Consider the following 12,675-nt stretch of genomic DNA (forward strand, 5'->3'; position numbering starts at 1 on the left):
CCAGTAGATTAGACTATATATTTAGGTTTAACAACTGATATCACACTCCTTGGATTAAGCAAGGTATAACTGACATTCAAGGTCAAAATAACAAATTTATGGTTAAGAAATACATAAAATTGCCCCATTTGTGAGACGGCCTGGAAATAATTTGTATATTAGTTTTCTAAATGACATCTGCCTTTAAAAATAATAATAATAATAATTTTTGTCATTCATAGGAGCGTTATCTACAATAGCCAAGATCTGGAAACAGCCCAAGTGTCCATCAGTAGATGATTAGATAAAAAAGCTGTGGTACATTTACACGATAGAATACTATGCAGCTATAAAAAAGGGAATTCTTACCCTTGGCAAAAGCATGGATGGACCTGGAAATTATTATGCTAAGTAAAATAGCCAGTCAGAGAAATACAAATACCATATGATCTTATATGTGGAATCTAATGAACAAAATTACCATATTTTGCCATGTATAATATGCTTCTATGTGCACCCACATTTTTGGCCCATACTTTCATGAAAAAAGTTGTTTGTTTTAATTTGTTACTCAATTATTTATTTATTTATTTATTTATTTATTTATATTTAGATATTTGTTTTTTGTATTATGAAGGAATTTTAACATTTTTTAACATATTATGGTACAAGAAATTTTATGTAACAAATAGTTACAAAACACAAGAACAGACACAAAGTATTTCAGGTACTACCCACATATAATGCACATCCTTATTTTTCCCTCAAAAATTTTGGCAAAAAAGTGTGCATTATACACAGCAAAATATAGTAACCGATAAACAAAATAAGACCAGAGGCATGGATATATGGAACAGACTGACAGATCTCAGAGGGGAGGGATGTGAGAGGGACTGGATAAAAGAAGATGAAGGGATTAGCTAAAGAACATATGTGCATAGCCCTTAGACGGAGAGGACAGTGTGCTGAAGGCCAGGGGATGAGCAGTGGGGTTGGGTAGAGGTGGCCCAAGGTGTGGGGGGAATGGTGGACTTCTGTAATAGCATCAACAATAAAAAAATAAAATAAAGCATGGTAGGGGAGAGTAATGGGGAAAAATTGGGACCACTGTAATAGAACAATTTAAATAAAAATAATAAAAAATGAAAAGGGTTTTAAACTTGGACACACATGGGTTCCCATCTGGCCTATATTGTGTATTCTTAGAGCTACTTTAACTTTTCTAACTATTCATACATTTTCATCACATGAAATGGGTAGAAGTAGAGAATTTAATCAAATACCATGGAGAAAACAGAAACATTTTTAACAGAACTGCCACTCAAAGAAAAAAAAAGTGATACTTAAATGGTTTAACAGGTGCAAAAAAAAATGCTTTCACAGGTGCACTAAAGAACTAAATTGTTTTTATACTGTTTTAAACTATCTAGAGAATCAGTGTTTTACTACATTATTTAAATTTTAATTTAAGCCAAACTTGACAGAGATGGAAAAATAAGACTACAATCTATAATAAATATAGATGCAGAAATCTTTAATGAAATATGTAGTCAGAATCTTAAACTCATGTTTTAAGAAATTTATCTATCATAAAATTGACTTATTTTTTGCATTGCAGTTCTGTAAGTTTTAACACTTGTCCAGATTTTTGTGGCTATCATCACTGTCTGTGTATAGAGTGTCACCCTAAAAATCTCTGTGTAGTTCCTTTGTAGTCAAACATTCTACCTACTGGTAACCTCTGGCAATCTGATCTTTTCTCCATCAGTATAGTTTTACTTTTCCAGAATGTCCTGTAACCTTTTGAAACTGGCTTCTTTCATCATCATAATACCTTCAAGATTCTTGTTAAGCATGTCAATAATTCATTCTTCATTCATTGATTGATTTCTGTGTGATATTCCATTATGTGGGTGCATTAGACTTTGTTTATCCATTCAGCTGTTGAAGTTATTTATTTCCGGTTTTGATGATCATGAATAAAATTGCTATAAACATTTAGGTACAGGCTTTTATATGAACATAAGTTTTAATTTCTAGGGTAAATAGCTAGGAGTATACCAGCTTGCTTTCCCACCAACAATATATGAGTGGTACAGTTGCTCTGTATCTTTGATATTAAGTATTGTTGGTTTTAGTATTGTTTGTTTTTGTTTTTTAGACATTGTAATAGATATATAGTGGTAACTAATTGTGGTTTTCATTTTCACTTCTCTAATAGCTAATGATGCTGAGCATTTTTTCATGTGCTTATTCACCACTTATATATATTCTTTGATGAAGTGTCTATTCAAATCTTCTGCCCATCCTTTAATTGGTTTGTACATTATTATGATTATAGGAAATTCTAAAAAATGCACCCTCATCTCTAGGGCAGTGGTAGTACTGGCACTGTGCAAGCACTTAAAAGTCTGAGAAAAGGGAACTCTTCTTTCTGACCAAAGGACTGTGGTTTCAAAAATGTGGGGAGAATTCCTATTGATTTTTTTTCTTGTCCTCTAGCACAGTAGTTTTCAACTAAACCAGATTATTACCCCCTTCCCCCGGGAATATTTGGCAATGTATGGACACATTTTTGGTTGTCATAACCAAAATGGGAGGGGGTGCTACTAGTTACTAGTAACACCAACCTAGATAAAGGGAGAAGAAACTTTGGGATAAAGAAGGAAAGAGAAGTAAGGGTAGGAGATCTGAAAATCTTTGAGAGTTTTTGGCTCTTGAGAAGTTTTGGGAGATGAAGTGATACTTCGGTGAATCTTTGACTTTTCCATCACAGAATCACAGAATGTTAGATGGAAAGGAATCTGGGAGACCATGTAATGTGATTCCCCTAATTGTATAGATAAGAACACTGAGACCAGATGGCACCCAGAGTTTAAATTTGAGTACCTGGGATTTAAATTTAAGACTTCTAAGTCCAAAGTATTGGACTTTTTACACATTATTGCTTCCTTCTCTCTTTTTGTGTTTAGGAATACTTTCTGTTTACAAGAAGGCCAGGTAAGAGCTGCAGGCTAGGGAAAGATGAATGAAGGCCTTTAGATTACCATCTGTGTTGACTTCTTGTCAAGCAGAACCTCTGTATTGGGATAAAGATTGGGCATTTGTGTTTTCTTTGTGCTCTGACTTTGTGCTAAAAGTGCCTTGGGGTGATTTGAAGCTTTCATATATTATAGAAGAAGAGAGAAAGGAAAAAAAAACAATGGAGAAAAGAAACAGGGAATAGAGTTGTGTTTCATGGGGCTAGTAGAACGCTCTGAAACCATTGTTTCAGACCCTAACCTATTTACAAATAAATTTTGATGTGGTATTATTTTAATATTTCATTTTTAGGTGCTAACTTTTTTCAAATCTGGTCAGAATAGTTCTGGTCTTTTCTCATACCGGCCTCAGGATTTTAGTATGCTTACTCACTCCTGTAATGATTATATACATAGAAGGAAAATATTAATGGTTATTCTCTGTTTATGGATGCATTTAACTGATCTGTAGAGTTTAGCGGAGCAGCTTAACAAGATATTTTGAGAGCTGAAGTATTTTCTTTACCATTCTTACCCAATGTCACATGTATGTTTTTATTTTGTTAGCTCCTCTATTGTCTGTACAAAATAGGGATGTGATAACTGCTAGTATCAGCTCCTCAAAAGGCTATAACTTAGTTTTCCATGTCTCCGACAGTCTCAACCAGGGTTCCTTAGCTGAAGCACAGAACAACAAAAATTATTTCAGTGATTACTTTCTCAATTCTCCTTCTGTTTGCACAGATCTACCATTCTAAAGGTGTAAGAGAACAATTAGTTCATTGCCCAGTGGATGTCTTTATTCTCTCATGGAACACCTGTTGAGAAAGCCTGCAAGAGTTCAGTAACTGTGTTTTGTCATTAACTCACCACCATTGTCACATAGGGAAAATGTGGGTTGCAACTGGTGAAAGAGTGCACTGAAGGAGGACTGCAGGGATTTTTATCTGTTTTATCCTTTTTGGAGACATATTGTGAGCAGTCATAGGTGTAATTGAGTATTTTCTCAAAGAATATGAAACTTGCATAGTGATTGTAATCGACTCTAGGCAAATTATTATTTAGAAGTGGAAAATACCTTATAGAAGGAAATACTTTTTTAAATCCATAGACTTTTCTTTTTTAGCAGTTTTTGGTTCAAAGAAGAAAGTTGGGTGAAAAATAAGAGTTCCCATATACCCCTTCATCTGTCTTCCAGTTCTCTACTCTTCTTTTTTTAATACTCACCCAAGTATTTGTTTATTGATTTGAGAGAGAGAAACATCAGTGTGAGAGAGAAACATCAATTGGTTGCCTCCTGTACACACCTTGACTAGGGATTGAACCTGCAACCTAGCTTTGTGCCCTGGCCGGGTATTGAATCTGCAACCTTTTTGGTGTTTGGGATGATGTTCCAATCAACTGAGCCACCTGGCCAGGGCTCAGTTTCCCCTTTTTAACCTTTTGATTTCATGTAATGCATTTTTACAATTGATGAGCCAATGCTGATATATATATTTAGAGATTTTATTTGTTTATTTTGAGAGAGAGAGGAAGGGAGAGGGAAAGAGAGGGAGAGAACATCATTGTGCGAGAGAAACATCAATCTGTTGCTCTTGTACGCCCCCAACTGGGAACCTGGCCTGCAAGCCAGGCATGTGCCCTGCCTGACAGGGAATCAAACTGGTGACCCTCAATCCACGGAGCCACACCAGCCCTGGTTGGTATGGTGATATACATAATTTACCAGCCCTGGTGGCCACACCAGCCCTGGTGGTATAAGTGATGTACATAATTTACATTAGGGCTCACGCTTTGTGTTGCACATTTTGTAGGTATTTTTTTATTGTGGTGAAAAATACAGAACATTAAATTTATCATCTTAACCAAATGTACAGTTTAGTAGTGTTAAGGGTATTCACATTGTTATATAACAAATCTCTAGAACATTTTCCTTAGAAAATAACTTTTTAAAATGTACTGCAGGTATAATATATATGAGGCTGGTAAAATTATGGATTTATTTCATTTTCATTTTTCAAACTTTCTGTAACATTAAAAGAAAATACTTCTCTACTGACCAGCAGCCTGCCTGGGAACCAAGAGGCAGCCTGGGGTTTCAACGGTCAGGCATCACCTCATTGAAAAATATGACTCTTAATTTCGAACTTGGAAACCTCACCTTTGCCAAGATGAAAGGTTATCTTCATTGGCCAGCTTGAATACATGAAGTTCCTGATGGAGCTGTAAAACTGCCCACAAAGAACCCATTTTCTTTTTGGAACTCACGAGACTGCTTTTGTAGACCCAAAGGGTATATTTCCTTACTCAGAAAATGGAGTATGGGAAACCAAATAAATGAAAGAATTTAATGAAAGTTTATGGGAGATAGGTAACAATCTGAAAGTGAAATTTTTCAAGTCAACAGGCATCAGCTAAACAATCAACTGTATCATCTGATGTTGAAGCTAAGAAAAAGAAACTAGTGTTTCAAAAAAAGATACTGACCATGAGGGAAAACCCAGAATGAGGATGTGACTAAAGCAATTGTCACATTAACCACTCAGAGCTGCTAGAAGAGGGAGAAACAGAAAGGTAGAAATCAAGGAGGGAGGAGTGGTGAAAACAGCAACCGCCATCTATTAATCTAAAAGTGAATCCTAAGCAAGGACACCCTGCAGCTACAGAGGGCAAGATTCCAAACCAAGAGGCAAACCCAAAATGGTAAAGCAGACCTGTCCTTCAGAGAGTGACACAGTAACTGAAGAAGACAAAAGTAAGAAAAGTGTCAAGAGTGAAAAAGCAGCTTTAAAAGGATGAAGAGGGTCAGAGGAAGAAGATAAGCAAAGGAAACAGCCAGACAAATAAGGAGCAGAAGAAAAGAGCTGAATCAAAAGAGGAAGATGATTGAGAAGAGAAAAGGTGGAAGACATTTTCAGGCTGCTGTTAGAAGGAATGTGCTGAATGGCCAACATTTGAAAGAAGCAGCAGATAGAACATGCAAGCAAGAGGAACCAATGGAAAGTGAGCACCAAACAACATGTAAAACTACTGTAAGAAAAATCACAATTTGGACTCAAAACATTAATCCAGTTACTGAATAGAAAACACAAGGGGAGCAAATGAGATGAAGATCTTGAGAGAGACTCATTAAACTCATTTCACCCTCCTCACCCCCTTTCGTGGAAGAATGTTCCATATTCTAAATTGAGAAATTCATTAATGGCATTATTACTGTGTTTTGATTGTTAAATTTCTTGTAAGGTACAAACTACATCCTAAGGTCAGCCATCATGCCTCTTAAAATTTTTTATTTCAAGCTTAAAATTAAGTTTTGTGTTTGAAGATTAGAATAAGCTCAGACAAAGATGGTGACTGTACTTATTTTGTTTAGAAAATATAAAAAATCAATTTTGTTTTGGAGTTAGGTATTAAACTGGAATAGCTGTTAAACCCCAGAGAGTGGGAGCAGTTGTGCCCTTCCCTTGACATTGCTTTGTTAAGTGTTTAGGATCTTAATTGTTTTAACCCTGAGAAACATAGCCATATCAAGAAAACAAAACTGAAACTATAACCAAAATTTTATTTTATTTATTTTTATCCTCACCTGAGGAGACATGCTCATTGATTTTAGAGAGAGGGCAAGGAAGGGATAAAGGCTGGGGGGGGAGAAACATCAATGTGAGAGAGAAACATCAATGGGTTGCCTCTCGTACATGCCCCAAGGGCACTGAACCCGCAACCTAGGCATGTGCCCTGACTGGAAATTGAACTCACAACCTTTCGGTTTATAGGATGATATTCCAACCAATTGAGCCACACCAGCCAGACTAATTGACATAACATTATATTTATTTCGGATGTACAGTATAATGATTTGATATTTGTATATATTGCAAAATGATTACCATAACATCTAGTTAACATCCATCAGCATGCATAGTTACAGATTTTTTTCTCCTGATGAGAACTTTTAAGGTCCATTGTCTTAGCAACTTTCTAATACACAGTATAGTATTATTAACTGTGCTGCACATTACATCCCCAGGACTTGCTTATGTTAAAACTGAATGTTTACACATTTTGATTACCTCCACCCATTTTGTCCATATCTCACCCCCCACCTCTGGCAACTACCAAGCTATTATCTGGCTTCTTTCTTTCTTTCTTCTTCTTTATTTAAGATTTTTCATAGAAGTGAATCTTATACTGTATGATATTTGCCTTTCTCTTAGCATAATGCCCTCAGGGTTTACCCACGTTGTCAGGAATGGCAAGATTCCTTTCTTCTTTATAGCTGAATAACATTCCATTGTATATATCAATGAAAATATACCATATTTTCCTATCCATTCATCTGTTGCTGGACACTTAGGTTATGGACATGGCTTGGCTATTGTAAATAATGCTGCAGTGAATATGGAGGTATCTCCATGATATCTCTTTAAGATAGTGATTTTGTTTCTTTTGGATCAACACCCAGAAGTGAAATTGCAGATCTCAACACATTAGCTCATCCTGGAGGTTTTAGAAAATTTATAATGGTCATCATTGTTTCTGTAGCTTCCTGGGTGTTATTTTTTAAATAGACTGTTTCTTTGGTTGATTTACTTTTTTTTTTTCCTCCTCCACACTTTGCTTTCAGTGCAGTTATTCAGGAAAGGAAATTGCCACTCTTTGCTTATTCCTTCACCAGCCATAAGTTTCAGGTTTTATTATTGCAGTAAAAAGGCTGTATGGGTGTGTGTGTGTGTGTGTGTGTGTGTGTGTGTGTTTTGAGAAAGTGAACCATGGAGGTGCTTGATGGATGAAGCAACGTTCAGAGTATCAGAAAGTTGAGTTCTGTAGAATATTGACATTTTCCGTAGCATCTTCATTTAGCATGAATATGTGCAAAAGTTCTTTGTCAAACTTAACATTTCTGTGAGATGATTCTTGTTCCTACAGTGATTATTTTTACTGTTAGAGACTTGTATGACTTAAATTAACTTTACATTCTCACCCAGATTATTTAAAATAGTTCTTTGCTGAACAGAGTTAGCTGAAGTGTGAGCTTTCCTCATTTATTGTCAGTAATATCACTCTGAGGTATGAAAATGCATCTTTTCTAGACGTGAATGTTAATCTCTACTGTATTTTGGCAGTCATGCTGGTGTCTTCAGTGCAGAACTTTCAAGCTGATTAATTTCATTTAAAATAAATGTATGCAGATCTTTTAAAAATTATTTGGCATAATTAAAGCCTAAGATATTTCCAGTAGCATATTCCATTCCTCAGATGAAATGACAAAGCAAAAAAAAAAAAAAAACAAGTCTTCTAAGATAATACAATCAGCCAAACTCTTCTGTTTGGGTAGAAAATGCTTAGCTTTTTTTCTACCCTAAGTAAATCATCTTCCTAGGAGACTTTCTTGAGGCATTTCCAACTTTTAACCTATTGCAATATTTTCTTTCTTTGAATCCCTGTTAATAAGTTCTTGTAGCTCTTACTTTTTTTCCTGTCTTGCCTTATGATGTGAATAGTTGTTTTATGTTCCCTACCAGATTATAAGGTGTTAGAAGGTAGAGTGTGTCTTGCTTATTTTTGTGCCTTTTGCAGTGCCCTCACAATGCCTTGCTCAATAAATAGCGAATGACTTAAATGAAGTAATGACAGTTGGACATTTTGGATTATGTGAAATTTGCTTAAACCAGTTAGGCTAATGTAGGATGCTATGTCATTAATAACCATTCAGGATGGTTTTCTTCTAAAAAAAAATACAAGATACTTTTACATTTGGTTTTTCTGAAATAAACTCTTAAAGCCAGAAAAAACATAGCAATAAATAAGTACTGCCTGTGCTTTGTATCTTTCAGAATAGAGTCTTAGTTAAAGCTGGTTACTTAGTTGAACCTAAGTTTTTTTTAGTATCTGCTCTAGTGTAATTGATTTGTGATCTCCTTGGCAAGTTGACAAGTATACATTAAAACAATTTAATAAAAAGGTACCATAATAAGTGGTACAGTATTTTAATTGTATAGAAATTCAGAGGAAAGAAATGAAGAGTGATAATGATTTTCCCTAACTCTTATGGATGAGGTGGAATTTCATTTGAGCCTTAGGGAAAGTTGTCCAAGAAATAGAACAGAAATTGTTTGTCATGCTAAGACACTTAGAAACAATGATAAAAACAATTCAGAAACTTCACTATCTTCATTTCTAGTCTAATAGCCTATCATATAGTCATTACATTTATCATTATTTGGCATTATTTAACTTACCATATTTCTATTTAAATCAATAAATATTTGAATGTGTTTAATGTCTAAATTATTGTATTAGGTTTCATATATTATAGTAGACTCAGTATTCATGTTTAAGCTTTAAGGCAGATACATAAGCCCAGTTAGTGAGCTCTGTGGGTTTTTAAATTATGAATATGAAATCAATTATGAAAATGTATTAATTATAATAGTTCTTGTAGTCTGTACAAGGAATAACTTGGCCAGCTAATCTGAAACAGCTTAAGCCTGCTCTCAGAAATCCATATATCTTAAATACAGCAATAGCAGATGCTCATATTTTTGTTTTTCTCCTATGTTCATGGAAACTGTTATTTTTGTACATTGCACATCATTTGGGGATATCACACACCCTTTGCAAAGAAGCATTGCAAATATCATTGAAATAATTATACTTGTTTATGTTTGTATTACTGCCCAGTATGTACTTAATAAGTTGTTCCAAGTTGTAGCTTTAGTAAAATAGATTAAGAAAAGGTGTATTCATCTGTGTTGTGAAACAATGAGGTAATTATGTCATTATATTGCAGTTGAATTGGGCATACTGTAATTTTTCATATGAATTTTTGACATGTTTACCATTATAATTCATTCATAATTTCAGGGATTTTTTTCTGTATTCAAAGGGTAAATATGACAGAATGATGTGTAATCTTGTTCTCCAGTAGAGTGTGAAGATGAAACACTTCTGGGATATTTCTGAGAACTTTGTTGCTGTTAAATTAAAAGATTCTTTTCTGTAATATAATGAATGAATAATGTATTTAAGTATTTTGAAAGTATAACCAATCATTAGAAAGCAAAATGTTGGGTAGGAAAAAGAACCTTCTCGGGCCTTGACTGGTATGGCTTAGTTGGTTGGGTGTTGTCCAGCAAAGCAAAAGGTCGCAGGTTTGATTCCCAGTCAGGTCACATGCCTGGGTTGTAGGTCCAGTCCATGGTCAGAGTGCATACAGGAAGCAACCCATCTATGTTTCTAGTCGTTTTGTCACAGGTGTGCACAGGTAACCAGGTTCTTAGTGATCGGGACAAAGAATTGAACCGAACACCCAGAGTTCATAGAAGAGAACATGGGAGCAGGCCAACTCCAAGCAGAGATTGACCTCATGGGCTGGAGGGACTTTATGCTTATAGAGCGGATCCTTCCTGGCTAGTTGTGGTGGGCTTTTACTGAGTATATACAAGTAGTTGCATTACTTTAAAGCTACTGCACATGTGGTTTCCCATGATTCTCCCCTATTAGCCACCAGGGAAGAGGGTCCCACAATGCTAGGGAATTAATCCCCGTTTCTCCTGGGGTCCCCCTGTACTAGGTTCACCTTTCTCTAAGCCAGAGAATTATAGCTCTCCATGCTAGAGATTGGTGAAAAAGAAAAGAGTTATTTATTCAAGTTATACAAACTAAAAGTAATGACTTAATGTCTTTGTTAAAATCCCAAAGTCCCTTGAAACACCTACAAACACACAGTCCTTCCTTCCCCCCTTTGCCCAGTCTGGGGTACCGTATCTCAGGAGAAGAAATAGAAGTCCGTGGCTTAGGCAGCTCTTGGTTTTTCCTAGTAATTTGTGCTCAGCTGGCAGTCCTTCCTTAGTTCTCAGTACCACTGGTTGTGTTGCCAGGATCGCCAGCTAAAGCCGCGTGGTGATTCTCCCCATGGCTGCGGGGGTGGGGGGGGGAAATCCCCCTTTCTGGGAGAGTGAGGACAGCAGCAGCAGCAGCAGCAGCAGCACCGAGAGGGCTACCGCGGAGCTCATTGTGTCCTGGCCAGAGCAGGTGGCTGCAAGGTTAGCTGAGCCCGAGAGAGGTGAGAGCGCGGGCGCAGCTTGTGGAGGCCTGGCGGTGGCTGCGGCGGCCGGGCAGTGACCCGGTGCTCCCGAGTCACTTACTGGTGGCCCCTTCTCTCGGCCTCGGCTGCAGAGCTGGCTGGGGCTCGGAGCCGGGTGGTAGAGGAGCTGCAGGCGGCTGCATCCCGGACGGTGTCTGCACGGCTGCGGGAGTCCCCACTCTGCTGAAGCCGCATGGTACTCTCCTCAATGGCCGCCAAGTCTGGGTTTTTAAATCCCGCGCCAATCTTCTTCTGCAGCCCCATTTCCGACTCCTCCTACACTCGGCCTCACATGCCAGAACTCTCAAAGCCTTCCAGCTTTACTGGACTGCCATTGTGGGTCTGGGCAGGTGTGGCCCCATGTTATGGAACCAATCATTTCCAAGTTCTCACGCAGGTACAGGCGCAGTAACCAGGGGGAGTTGCCTCCCAGGCTCCGTAACTAGGGAAAGTTACTTCCATTTCCCTGGCTTAGAGCTTGGCCAGAGCTATTTAACATATCCATGCAACCAGCCAAAGGCCATAGATATGTTAAAAGACCACACCAGAGGGTAGCTGCAAGGCTGTTGCTATGGGAAACAGCTCTCAATGGCCCTGCTCCATTTGTCCCTTCCCCTGGGGTGGAGGGTGAGGACATTCTATATATTTTTCTAATATTTCCTGGACACCTTGAGTTCTGAACCCCATTCCAAATCTCTATCTGGGGACCCTTTGGCTGCACCCTCCTACAGTTTCACCTACTTCTTATATGTAGCCAACACCCCTCTAGCTGTTGACCTAGTGGTGGTTCTCAGAGTAGGTCGGCTTGCATATGTTCCGTGGGGGCTCTTTATATGACCTCTTCCAAGAGATTGGCTGTTTCTTTCGTCACCCCGACCCCCACTGGTTTTTACAGCCAGAAGTTACGAGGCTTTATTTTCCCTGTGCTGGAACCCTGGGTATGCTGTCTGGCCTGGAGCTGGGATCACTTGCTCCCTAGGAGTCCCTTCTGGTTTTTATCCGCCACGCATGATGTGGGACCTCCCTTTCCACTGGCCGCTGCAACCACTGCCTCACTACTGCTGCCACACTGTGTCCTCTCTGCCCCTCCTACCCGTCTGGGTGAATATCCTTTAAATACCCAGTTGTTGGACTTCCATACGGTTTGATTTTCTGGCAGTTCTGGTTGTTTTTTGCTCTGAGGTTAGTTGTGATCCTTCTTATGGTTGTGTGAGGAGGTGAAGCATGTCTACATAGGCCTCCATCTTGGCTGACTATACTTTTGGCTTTAAAGGGAAGCTCAGAGCCAAGTAGGGGAAGAAAACTTATATATGAACAAATATGTTAATGGCCATAGGAAGATATGTACAAAGTACAAGATAATTTAAATTAGGAAGCAGTGAACTAAAGGGGTAGAGCATGGATACTTTGATTTGAAAGTCATGCAACCAGAAAGAAATGCCTGTTTTTCTTTCATTCTGCTTAGTGGAATAAAAGAATGAGGGATTCTACTCTGGCTTCAAGATCATCATCTAAAGGAAAAATATCATCTTCTGTGAAATGGAATGAGGTACCAGAGATGATCCTAAGTCTTTTGGGATGCCCCTGATA

General features: G+C 37.8%; 1 protein-coding gene and 1 pseudogene across 2 annotated transcripts in view; both read left to right on the top strand.

The window, feature by feature from the left end:
- Positions 1-12,675, top strand: part of MICU1 (mitochondrial calcium uptake 1) — a 235,893-nt gene that overhangs the window by 26,017 nt on the left and 197,201 nt on the right. The window lies entirely within an intron of this gene.
- LOC114496212 lies at positions 4,781-6,547 on the top strand (annotated as a pseudogene).

Source organism: Phyllostomus discolor, chromosome 5, assembly GCF_004126475.2.
Source record: "Phyllostomus discolor isolate MPI-MPIP mPhyDis1 chromosome 5, mPhyDis1.pri.v3, whole genome shotgun sequence".
NCBI classification, from domain to species: domain Eukaryota; kingdom Metazoa; phylum Chordata; class Mammalia; order Chiroptera; family Phyllostomidae; genus Phyllostomus; species Phyllostomus discolor.